The following is an 11,354-nucleotide window of genomic DNA, read 5'->3' on the forward strand; positions in this document are numbered from 1 at the left end:
TGTATATATTATATATTAAAAAAGTCACGACCCTTAGATTGTGTTATTTATTCCACAAGTATTGGCTCTTTATTTTATCTTTTTGACTAGTCATACTAGAGTACATTAGTCCAACAGGAACAACCAGCACAGTAGGCAAAAAAGATAATGATTAACTATCACAAATATATAGTTTATCTTATTGTATAAATTGGTTTTTTAGCAAATCATATACCTTTCTGCATCTCACCAAATAACAATTTCAAATGAAACAGTGTATCATACGCTCCAAACCTCACCAAATAACAATGATATGCCAATAAAAACAGTTTAGGACCTAATAACATTTTCTAACTCAAATGTGTTGGTATGGTCTTATATAGTTCAACTATTTCTAACTCCTATTTTGAACACGCTTTCTCTTTAGAAACAAAAAATTCATAGAACTTTGCATTTCCATTTCATAACTGAGTGCCTCATAATGAGAAAACTGTGATGACATGAACAGATTACAAAGGTCGTGGCTTTCTCTTGGAAAGTTCTTCAAGATCGTATCCCAACAAAAATTAATTTGGCAAGGAGGAATGTTTTGCAACCGGGTGCAAATTTAAATCGCGCTTTATGTAATGATGGTGAGGATAGCTCTTCACATATCTTCTTACATTGTGATGTGGTGTTTAAGGTGTGGGATATGTTCGTTCGGTGGTTAAATATTTATTTCATTATTTCTCATAACTTCTTTGTGCACTATGTTGGAGCTCAGAGGTGAGGAATAAGAAGTTTCGTAAGGGATTTTTGTTAATTTGGCATGCAACTTTATGGGTGATTCGGAAGACTAGGAATGATAGAACCTTCAAAGATAGTATTAAGGGGATTGATGATATAGTTGATGATATTAGGGTCTTGTCTTGGTAGTGGTGTCTAAGTAGATTGAATATTCCATCCTGTCTATTTTATGAGTTGTGTTGGAAACCCTAGGGATTGTTTATTGAGATAATTGCCTTGTATTTGTCTCTTTGGTCATTTCGGTATTTTTTGGTGATTGTTGTTGGGTTTGGTTTTTCTCTTATATACAGTGCGCGTTGTATTTTTCTTTTTGTGGCTTCGCGGTTCTTCTTGTGCGGCATAACTTTTAATAGTATGTTGTTTAAAAAATATGTACTATGAAAATTAAAAAAATTGTAAATTCATCGAATCGAATAAGACTATTCAAAAGTCCCATGTCATAAAGAGGTAAAAACCAAATCAACAACTTTAAACAAAATATAGAAATCATGTATAAAATAAAAGTAATCAAAATAATCAAAGTTTAGTGAAAATGTGTTACAATCAAAGTACCGAGAGCTAGATCTATCTCATTGATAGTTGTTTCCTCCTAAGAGCAATCTTTCTCTTAACCGTAGTTCCATCTAACGGATAGCACTTTTCTATCGACTTAAAAAAAATAAAACATAAAATCTAGCGATCATGGAGCCTACATCTTTTTGATAGCCCTCTCCTCCTAATGGTGGTCTTTCCAAAGGGGTGGCTCTAACGTGTAACTTTCCCTAACCGAAATCATGTAACTAGGTGCACCTAGATCGTCGTCATTACACCGTGATTTTCAAAACACATCTCTAAAACCATATTTCACAATGGATTAAAACTTGTGTATAAATATGTAATATCAAAACTCAATTGAAAATCTACTACTTTTTAAATCATCAATAAATCCAAATTCAAATCAAGTACATATTAGTATCAAAAAATTTCAATAACACATCTCAAAACCATGTTATACAACATATCAAAACCAGTGCCGAATTACTTACAATCAAATTTCAAATTCAAACCCACTACGTTATAAATTATAAGTAAATTCCATCGAAGTATATAACATCGATCACTTTAAAAATTATTGACCATGACGAAAAAAATGTTTAAAAGTTGTGTTTTTCCATTTTGAAAAAGTCTTTAACATAGAAAATAAGCAAAATATCAATAAATAACATATTTAAAATATGTGATAATGATCGCCATCAACTTAGAGCTATGCTAAATCGACTTAATTTGCTCTCCAACCACTCTCGAAGAAGCAAGTTAAGTATCAACTGTCTGAGCAATTCTTACATAGACACAAACCCAAATCAAATTTATTAAGGCACACGCAAATGTAAAAAATTACAAGAGAAATTATTTTGTCACATCACTTAAATCTATTCTCTTTTAATTTTTTGTCATTTGTGAGTGTGCCCAAATAAAATTAATTTGAGGTGGTGTCCAAGTTAGAATATCCCCAACTGTCCAATCTCAACATCAATAATGATTTCAAGATTAAGAGGAGTATTCTAAAACATTTCTAACCGTATGAAACCATAAATTCCTTTAATACCTACCTAATCTAAACACAAAAATAAGTTTTAAATCAAAAACTACATATGACTAAAGACATCTTACTTGAGTTAAGGGTTGTGAACTTGTTGTGAGAAAGAAAAAGAAGGGAAAAGAAATGTGAAAAATAGAGAGAAATGACGGGGTATTGGGGGTTCGGTGGCTTTCTTTTTATCTTTATTTGCTGTTTTCTTTTTTTGCATGGCAAAACACATGATGATTGAACTCCTGTATCTATAAACATTGTTTCAAACACTTACACTTGTTGAGTAATTTCAAAGACACATATTTGCCATACATTTAAAAAAAAAAATATTTCAATGCATAAGGTCTAGAGACCAAAAACGATTCTCACTTTAAAGATAGAGAAGATCTAATAAAATGAGGTGTTCAAGAAGTTATCAAAAGTAAATCTATCTCAAATTTGAAAGAAAGAGAGGTTTTCCTTTCCCTTATTTATTTACTTTCAAATTTGAAGATATACTCACTCATGATAAATTATCAACCCCCAATTCTCATAAAAAATAAAATAAAATGGCATACTAGAGAATATAGCTGGAGGAGATGCAGCATATATTAATATTGCATCATTCAATTAACTCAACAGCGAAGCCATATATCACTTAATGTAATTCATACGTTGGTTTTATAGCTTGGTCATTCTCTACATTTCACAAAGTTTCCGTTGTGGGTCTTCTTTCTTTTGCTTTCATATTGTCACTATGAAAAAAATGAAAGATAACAAAGTAACCAAGCCTTATTTTTCAAAAAAATGAACAGTTTGATTATTTTATTTAGTGCATGGATTATGAAAAATGAATAAAATCACAATCCAGGGAATCAAACATAATACAGGCCATGATGAAAGGGCACCATTATCTTATACCTAATGTCTAAAGATTTCCATTTATTTCCATTTGTTCGTTTAATCTCATATACATAGAGTGTCTTGTCATTTCCGTATTTGAAACAAAAAGTTCATTGAATTATGCAGTTTCATTTTATAACTGCCACCCTCATAATGCTTATTCTTCAACTACTAAAAAAGTGCTATATATCATAATAACAAAATAAATGCATCTTATATAGCCAAAGCAACTTGTCACTTATGAATAATAAGCACATATCCATGTTATATATAAGAATCGGCAACATAAGCATATATCTGTTGTAGAATTAGGAACAAATTTCTATAAGACATTGTTTCAAACACCTATCAACCAAACTAGTGTTGACCAAAACATGATAAGCTGCTGTCACACTTTATGAACAAGTATGAACAAACCGACATATCTTAAGAAAAAGCACGTAATCCAACATAAGCATTAAGAATAAACACTCTGCATCTCAAAGTTAATGTGGCCGCAGGGTCTACAAATAGAGATCTAAAGAAAGTAAAAATAAAATTTTACCAAAGGGTCTGGGAAGAGAGTGAGCGTTACTCCAGAGATAGCAAAACGAGGTTATCGAAAAGTTTGTACCCCGACTCTCGTACATATATAATACAATATTTTTATCAACTGAGTTATGCTCAAGAGACTGGACTTAGTTCTTTATATATATAATAATAATTATTATTTTTAGGTTTGTTAAATTTTTTATGTTGAATTCACAATACCGATCCCATTTGTGTGATACTTGTCGCTTTATCTACAAACATACATGAATTAATTACAAAACCAAGTAATTGAATTCAAGTAGTTAATAACATTTCTGGTGAATCGTTTGGGAGAATACGAATTGGATTTCTGGCAGAAACAATTCTTTGTTAAACTATAATTACCTTCCGACCTAACTCCGGATAACTAGGGTTCCTTTCTCCCTAAGAACTGGAGGGTTAGCATAAAAAAATATACACTAATGTAATATCAGAAATTCCTTGAAAAACCATTTAATAATTTACATAATTATTAGAGTAAGTTTTGTTCCACATAACTTGGAGTAATTGTTATCACAGGGCCTATAAATATTTCTGTTATATATATATATATATATATATATATATATATATATATATATATATATATATATATGTAACTATATGTAACTAGGAGGAATTGTTAATCTGTTGTAAGTCAGTAAGTCAGTTGCTCTGCCATCTTGTCCATTCTAATGAAAATAATAAAATTGACAAAAACACAAAGTGCATTTAGATTTTCAATACTGGAAAAATTGTTAGACCATAAGGATTGTTTCAGATTTTGTAATCTGAATTTTATAACCATAGGTTGCTTTCACAATATTTCTGAACTTCGGATGATTGGTAGCAACACAAGTCTTCGAGTTACAGGCCATTCACAAACTCTTTCTTCTAAATTCTAATGCACTTGGCTTGATATTGTCTATGTATTCCTGTCACTTGTTCAAAAACTTCAACTTTGAATATTGTAGCCTATTCCCTTGTACTTTATGAATATTGTTTTTGAACCAACAAATGCTGAATCTTCTTTTAATCATGATCTGAAATCCATCATGAGAATTGTCGAAGGAGATGAGAAAAAAATAACCACTACATGAGAAACCACAATTATTGCTACATGCCTAACAACATATTGAGGTGTTCTCCGTGTTTGATTCAGATATGAGTCTACACCTAACATCTTAAGTGGTTTTGGTCTCATTTGAAAGTCAAGCCATACACTATTTTTTTCAATGTTGGATTCAATTCTAGGACAACAAAGGTAGTGAAAACATTTTCAGCATGTCGTTTGAGACATAACAGGCTTGATCTTTCTCTTCAAACACCTGGTCAGCATTTTCCATAAACCCACATTTGCAATAAATGTGTGAACCAAAAAAGTTTTGCATATAGACAAATCTTACAACTGATCAAGATGGGGGCGCACTATAAGTTATAAGAGAACTTGGATGACAAATCTGAAAGAAATCCTATAAGTTTTAAACACCCCAACACAGATAAGAAAACGGCATATATCAGTTAATAAAGCTGGAGGACCCGAACAATCAACTCAACAGCTAAACAGTGTAACTATGAATGATGCCATACGTTGGTTTTATAGCAAAACTCACTCACTATATTTAATAAAGTTCCGATGTGGGACTTGTTTTTTGTTTTCAAATTGTCACTATGCAGCTACTGAGCTACCTACAGGCTACAAGTATGGAATAAAATCCTTCCATGCTTTTTTCCTTTTATTTTATTTTATAATAATAATAATAATAATAATAATAATAATAATAATAATAATAATAATAATAATAATAATAATAATAATAAAAATAAAAATTGTTACATTTTAATTAAATTAATATCAAAAAAAAATATTATCCCTAAAAAAAATCAAATGTTTTTTTTTTTACAAATAAATTAATTTCAATTGTTGTTTTCTTTTCTTTTTTATGAGATTATCGGTCATTCCTTTTTTTTTTTTGGTTTATGAAAGTTTAGATGAGATTGGTTATGAGATTCATGGTTTGAGCAGGATCAAAGAATGTCACCAGAGATACATATTAATCACCCACTAAATAGATCTTCACACTTAATAATTCAAGTGAGTGAACTAATTGTCCTCTCTTGACATCCTACATTTTTTAAATTTAAATTGAGTGTATTTCTTTTTTTGCAAAGCCATGATTTTGTTTCTTACTCTACCATTTCATGCATGACAACTAATTGATCATTGAAAATCAAACTTTATAAGGTCAAATTTAGATGCTTCATGAATATCATAAACAAGGTCCGATTGAAGAATTCATGTTGAATTTCACATAATTTATACGTTAAATTTTTATCAAGGTATGTCTGATGAGCTATTAAATATGAATGACGCAAACTGTTCAATCAATTTGACAAGTCATGTGTAACATCCCGCTCGTCAGCTAATGGAAATTTTATCTGTTAAATTTATCAGAGGACGAAAGTTCATGGAAAGTAAGTAGTGGGAGATATTTTATGACATGTCAGCATAATACGGGAAAAATATCAGAGTCGTTTTAAAAACGCTTAAGACAAGGGCAAAGTGGTATTTTCACGCCAAAGGATATTTATTTGGATTTGGTCTCAAAATCATTCATTTTCCATTCACTTTCTCTCTCTAGGGTTTGAGTTTGGCAATTGCTCTCCCCTCTCTCTAGAACTCACACGCCCTCCTTCCCTCTTTCTCTTCCTCAATTCTTCTCAAACTTCTTCCAAAATCATGAATCATGTTGTATAAGATTCCTTCAAGGTCTTTAGTTACTTGGGAGCTTGGGATTTGGTTTGATTTCCTTACTTCTCATCACCAAGAGAATCTCAAGAAGATAGGGTGATGATTGGAGCATGGTTTGAGCTTGGTAAGGTTCCTTCTTGGTCAAGAATTAAAGGAAAGATGATTTGAAGTGGGCTTGAAGAGCTAGAGTATGGATTGTGATACTTAGAGCTTTGGAAGCAAGCTAAGTTTCAATATGTGAAGTGATGAGGATGCTTGAAAGCTTGGGGGTCAAGTGCAAACATTAGAGGTGAGTTCTATAGGTAGAGTAACCTACCTTTGGGGTTGGATATTCATGTTTTGTGCTAGTTTAGCTTCTATGACATTTTATTGAACCTAAAGCCATGCCTTGTGATTACATGATAAATTGCCATGGAACTTGATCTTATATATGTTCTTGTAAGCTATTTTTAGTACATAAACTTGTTAACAATGTTTGGAATGAGTTGGTACATTTAGGAGATCAAAAATTGGAGTTTTGGGTCGAAAATGCCACGAACCCGCAGCCGAAACACGCAGGTTCGCAGCGCTGCGCCTGGACAAGGGCGCTAGGCGCCCAAAGTCAGAGAGGCCAGCGCTAGGCGCCCACTCTCTGGCGCCAGGCGCCCCTGACAGGGCAACTTTTGTGTTGTTTTGTGCTCGGGTGCTTGGGGCCAGTCGTGTGGGGGTCCGATGCGATCGTGTTGACGTATATTTTTACTGTTTTCACCTATTTTACAACTGGAACCAACTTGTCTTGGTTAAAACTTAGAATTTCTAAATGGTTTGTTACTTGGGTTATGGCATTTTGGGTCCTCGGAATTAATAGAAAATGTACCAATCATCCATAGAACTTGAATCGATAATCATGGCAATTTAACATGGGTCACGAAGATGACTCAAGAGAGTTTAAGCATGATGGGGTAGCAATGAACTAAGAAAGGGAATGTATGTAGAGCCTCGGCTTAGCTAGTCGAGAACTAGAATATAGCAAGAATCCCTAGAATGATAAGACGCGAAGTGTAATCTCTTTGCACAAGAGCTAGTATGATTTAGCAAGTACGTAAGCCGTGGTTTGACTAGTTAGTCTCTCCACCATGATTAGGTATTAATATGAACCAGTAAGAGTTTACCACTAATCGGTTCGATTAAGGTTCCGAGGTAAACAATCAAGTATGTACATGTTTAACTTATATGCACGACAAGACTATGATTTAATAATTGTAGGTGACATGTCTCTTGATATCCACATCAGGGGGATACAAGGGGTTCTCATTATGAGAACGATTCAAGCCGTAAGGGACCCGCATGTCACTGAGTAAGCAAGACGTAGGTGTTCGTGTCTCTTGTTATCCACGCCAGGGGGATACGGGAGGTTCTCGACCTAAGGGGAACGGTTCAAGCCGCAAGGGACGCGCACGACACCGAGGGAGTCCGATGTACGTACATCGGTCATGTATGGGATTGATTTCGGGGTTACTCCACCCGGGACTATCCGTAAAATGAATCAAGATAACATTGTTTGTTCAACGCTAACCAATATGAATGAACTTAAGTACGTTTATGTATGTTACGATTATGATTATGAACATGTATGAACTCAGGTACGATTATGTATGGGAATAAGAGCATTAGATGCTTTAAGACAAGTATAAGTTATGTATATAGCAAGCTATGAACATGATACCGATGACGATCTTAAGTTCCCCTAATCGTCCGGTTTAGCATCGTGTCATGATTATGTTAGGATTAGGCCTCGATACATAAAGTGTAATCTTGGCAATGCGGTTTTAGGTTCCCCCTCGACCGCCATGACATGTATAGGTGAGAAGCCTATAACAAGTGAGATATGACTATGACGGCCCTAATATGCACTACCGTCTAAGTATGCATGTCCCCACACACGTATAATCAACCGTCAGGTTGTAATGTAGACACGTGGTGACCGTAGGTTTCCCCTTGAGGTTGCCTATAGCCTAGGATTTAGGGGAACTCACTGAGACATTATGTCTCATCCCAATCCTTATTTGTTTCAGATAAGCAGGATGATGATTATGTATGTGCGGAGCCGGATGGATATTACTTCAAGAGTTCGTTCGTAAAGCTGCAGGACATTATGGACATCAAGGATGTATTTTTATGTATGGATGAGTTGTATTGTATTATGATTTTTACGAACGTAACTTGATGTAAATATTATTCATTCGAAGTTTTTAATTGTTGTATATTTTAATGTATCCAGTACTAATATTAACGCGCGTGCCAGACTTTCTAGATACGTCTGGTATGGGTGTTACAATTGGTATCAGAGCAGGTCGATTCAGACCGGCGCCTTTTGTTTGTATTCTCAGTTCCACCGGTCTCTGTTTGTCTTGAGCAGGGATCTGATTGTTTAATAAAATTTACTGATTCAAAAAAATCCTATCTTTACTGTAAAAAAAACAAAACAAAAAGAGACTGTTTTTAATTTTAAGCAATTAGAAAGGTAATTTGTTGAGATACAAGATAATAGTAAAAGGAGGAAGACAATATCGTTGAAGTGTTTGATCCCAACATCATTGTGTTAATTAATCACTACTGTTGTCCTCGTGAGCTTAACTCAGTTGGTAGGGACAATGCATAATATTTGCATGGTTCGGGGTTCAAATCCCGACCACCACCAAAAAATTAATCACTACTGTTATACTTTTTTTTTTGAAGGAATCACTACTGTTATACTAATTATCTCTTGGATTTCATTCATAAATATTCGAACAATAATATTGGGTTTGCAAAGGAGAAGATTGTTGAGTAGGTTGATTTTAATATTCAATAAATAAATAAAGCATCAAATAGTGAATATACTATTGCGTTTAATAATGTTATTAATAAAGTATTTGATAGCATGAAATAGCCATTAGCACTAAATATTTCAAGATAAAGCCTTAGAGAAGACAGTTGCTACACAATTTTGAATGATTAAGACAGCTTGCTATCACGATCTTTTAAGTAACGTTTCTTTTTTATCACAGGCATTAGAGAAGTTATAAGCAAAAAAAACCTGGTAAATGGTAAATTTGAAACATAGTATTCCCTTAATTTCAAATTTCACATCAACCAGGTTTCACTTGCAGATAAGTTCTCATTCACCTATCAACTCATTAGAGTAGTAATACACTACAAGGATCTCATGCGCTGCTTTTATAAGCAAACTTACTCTCTAATATTGTTGAAAGTTTTCGATGTGGGACTTTTTGTCTATTGTTACTATGCTTTCCGCAAAAAGTGAAGTGAACTGCGAATGCCTCAATAACATTATTTATAAGCACTCAACTTATTTCCTCCATTATGGAGGTACCTAGTTACTTAGCATGGTGCTAAATATATGAATCATTATTATTATGGACGTAATTACTTTTAAATATTAAGTTCTCTTAATTAAGAAAATTGTTGCGAATTTGGTAAATCTAAATCACATTAATAAACTTAGATGTGTGGGAGAAGTATCAATGGCAACCAATAATCAATATAGTTCTTAACAACAAAAACAATAGCATATCTAGATCTAATTTAAAAATCAATTGTAAAGCAAAATCACAATCGATTCAATGAATGACAAGATTCTCTAGTATCCATTATCAATTAGTTTTTTACAAAGAAAGATACAAAAGAGTTATAAGAAATTAGCTTCAATAAGTTCTTCAAGATAAATCCTAATTGATAACTTATTGAAGCTAATTGAAGCTAAGTCCTTAGAAACAAAACGTTCACAGAATTCTATAGTTCTGTTTTGTAACAACCTGCCGCATAATGCATATACTGTGATGACATAAACAAATTACAAATAACAAAATATATTCATAATAACAAAATAAGCGCAGCTTATTTACTAAGCAGTCTTTACTATTAATAGGACTGTAGATGTTTGAAGGCATTTCTCTAAAACAATAGCATGTCAGCACACCAACTCCCTTGTGTGTGAGGAGATTGGAGAAGCAAGAAATTGATCCCCAAAAAATTTAAGCCGTTTGGAATGGCTTATTTGTGAGCATACGCAAAACAGCTTATGCAAATAAATTAGCTTTTGTGTATTATTCATAAACTTGTCAAGGTAGTTTATGAAAAAACATCTTATGGAGATATAATTTTTGTTAGAGAGAACTTATAAAAGCTTGTTTATTTACTTATTTTTTTTCATAAGCTCATACATTAGTCTATCCAATAAGGCCCTATTTGTATAAGAGGAGCGAAGTTTAATGGGATAAATTTTAACACTAATTAAGATGAGGAGTGCAAAAAGTTATAAGAAGAGAGGGTTGACAAATTTTAAAGTCTTAAATTTGTGAAAGACTATCTCCTCATAAGTTCTCAACCCCCAACTCAAGCAAAAGGCTGTACACCATTCTGTGAATAAAGCAAAATGAGGTATATCAAACATATAATGTCATACGTTGGTTTTATAGCTCACTCCCTCTCTACATTTCACAAAATTTTCCAATGTGGGACTTGTTTGCTTTCAAATTGTTACTATCCTATTAGCTTATTGAGTATCCTCCATCCTCCGTGTGGGACATTTTGTATCTATCTATCTATTAAGTAGCCGATAGACGTGCACCAACGAGTTGCCCAATTAATAAAAGCAAACATAGCAGAAGAGTAAAAAGTCCATGATGTAATACAAAGTTGAAATTTTGAGGCGTGATAAAAACAAAGCAATGTTACATATTCTCGAACTTACCAGTTACCATGATATGTACAAACCTCTAGATTTCCAAAATGAACTGAGAACCACACTAAAGCTCACAACATAAGGTTAATAACACAATTCAGCTTCTAGGC

General features: G+C 33.2%; 1 long non-coding RNA gene across 1 annotated transcript; it reads left to right on the forward strand.

The window, feature by feature from the left end:
- The first annotated feature begins 6,388 nt into the window (after window positions 1-6,388).
- Window positions 6,389-8,810, forward strand: LOC146905113 (uncharacterized). Its single transcript, XR_015019410.1, has 2 exons — window positions 6,389-6,807; window positions 8,573-8,810. It is a non-coding gene; the product is annotated as an uncharacterized LOC146905113 (long non-coding RNA).
- The last annotated feature ends 2,544 nt before the right edge of the window (window positions 8,811-11,354 follow it).

The sequence above is a fragment of the Medicago sativa genome, chromosome 7 (genome assembly GCF_051527215.1).
Source record: "Medicago sativa cultivar Bolivia chromosome 7, Bolivia_mono, whole genome shotgun sequence".
NCBI classification, from domain to species: Eukaryota; Viridiplantae; Streptophyta; class Magnoliopsida; order Fabales; family Fabaceae; genus Medicago; species Medicago sativa.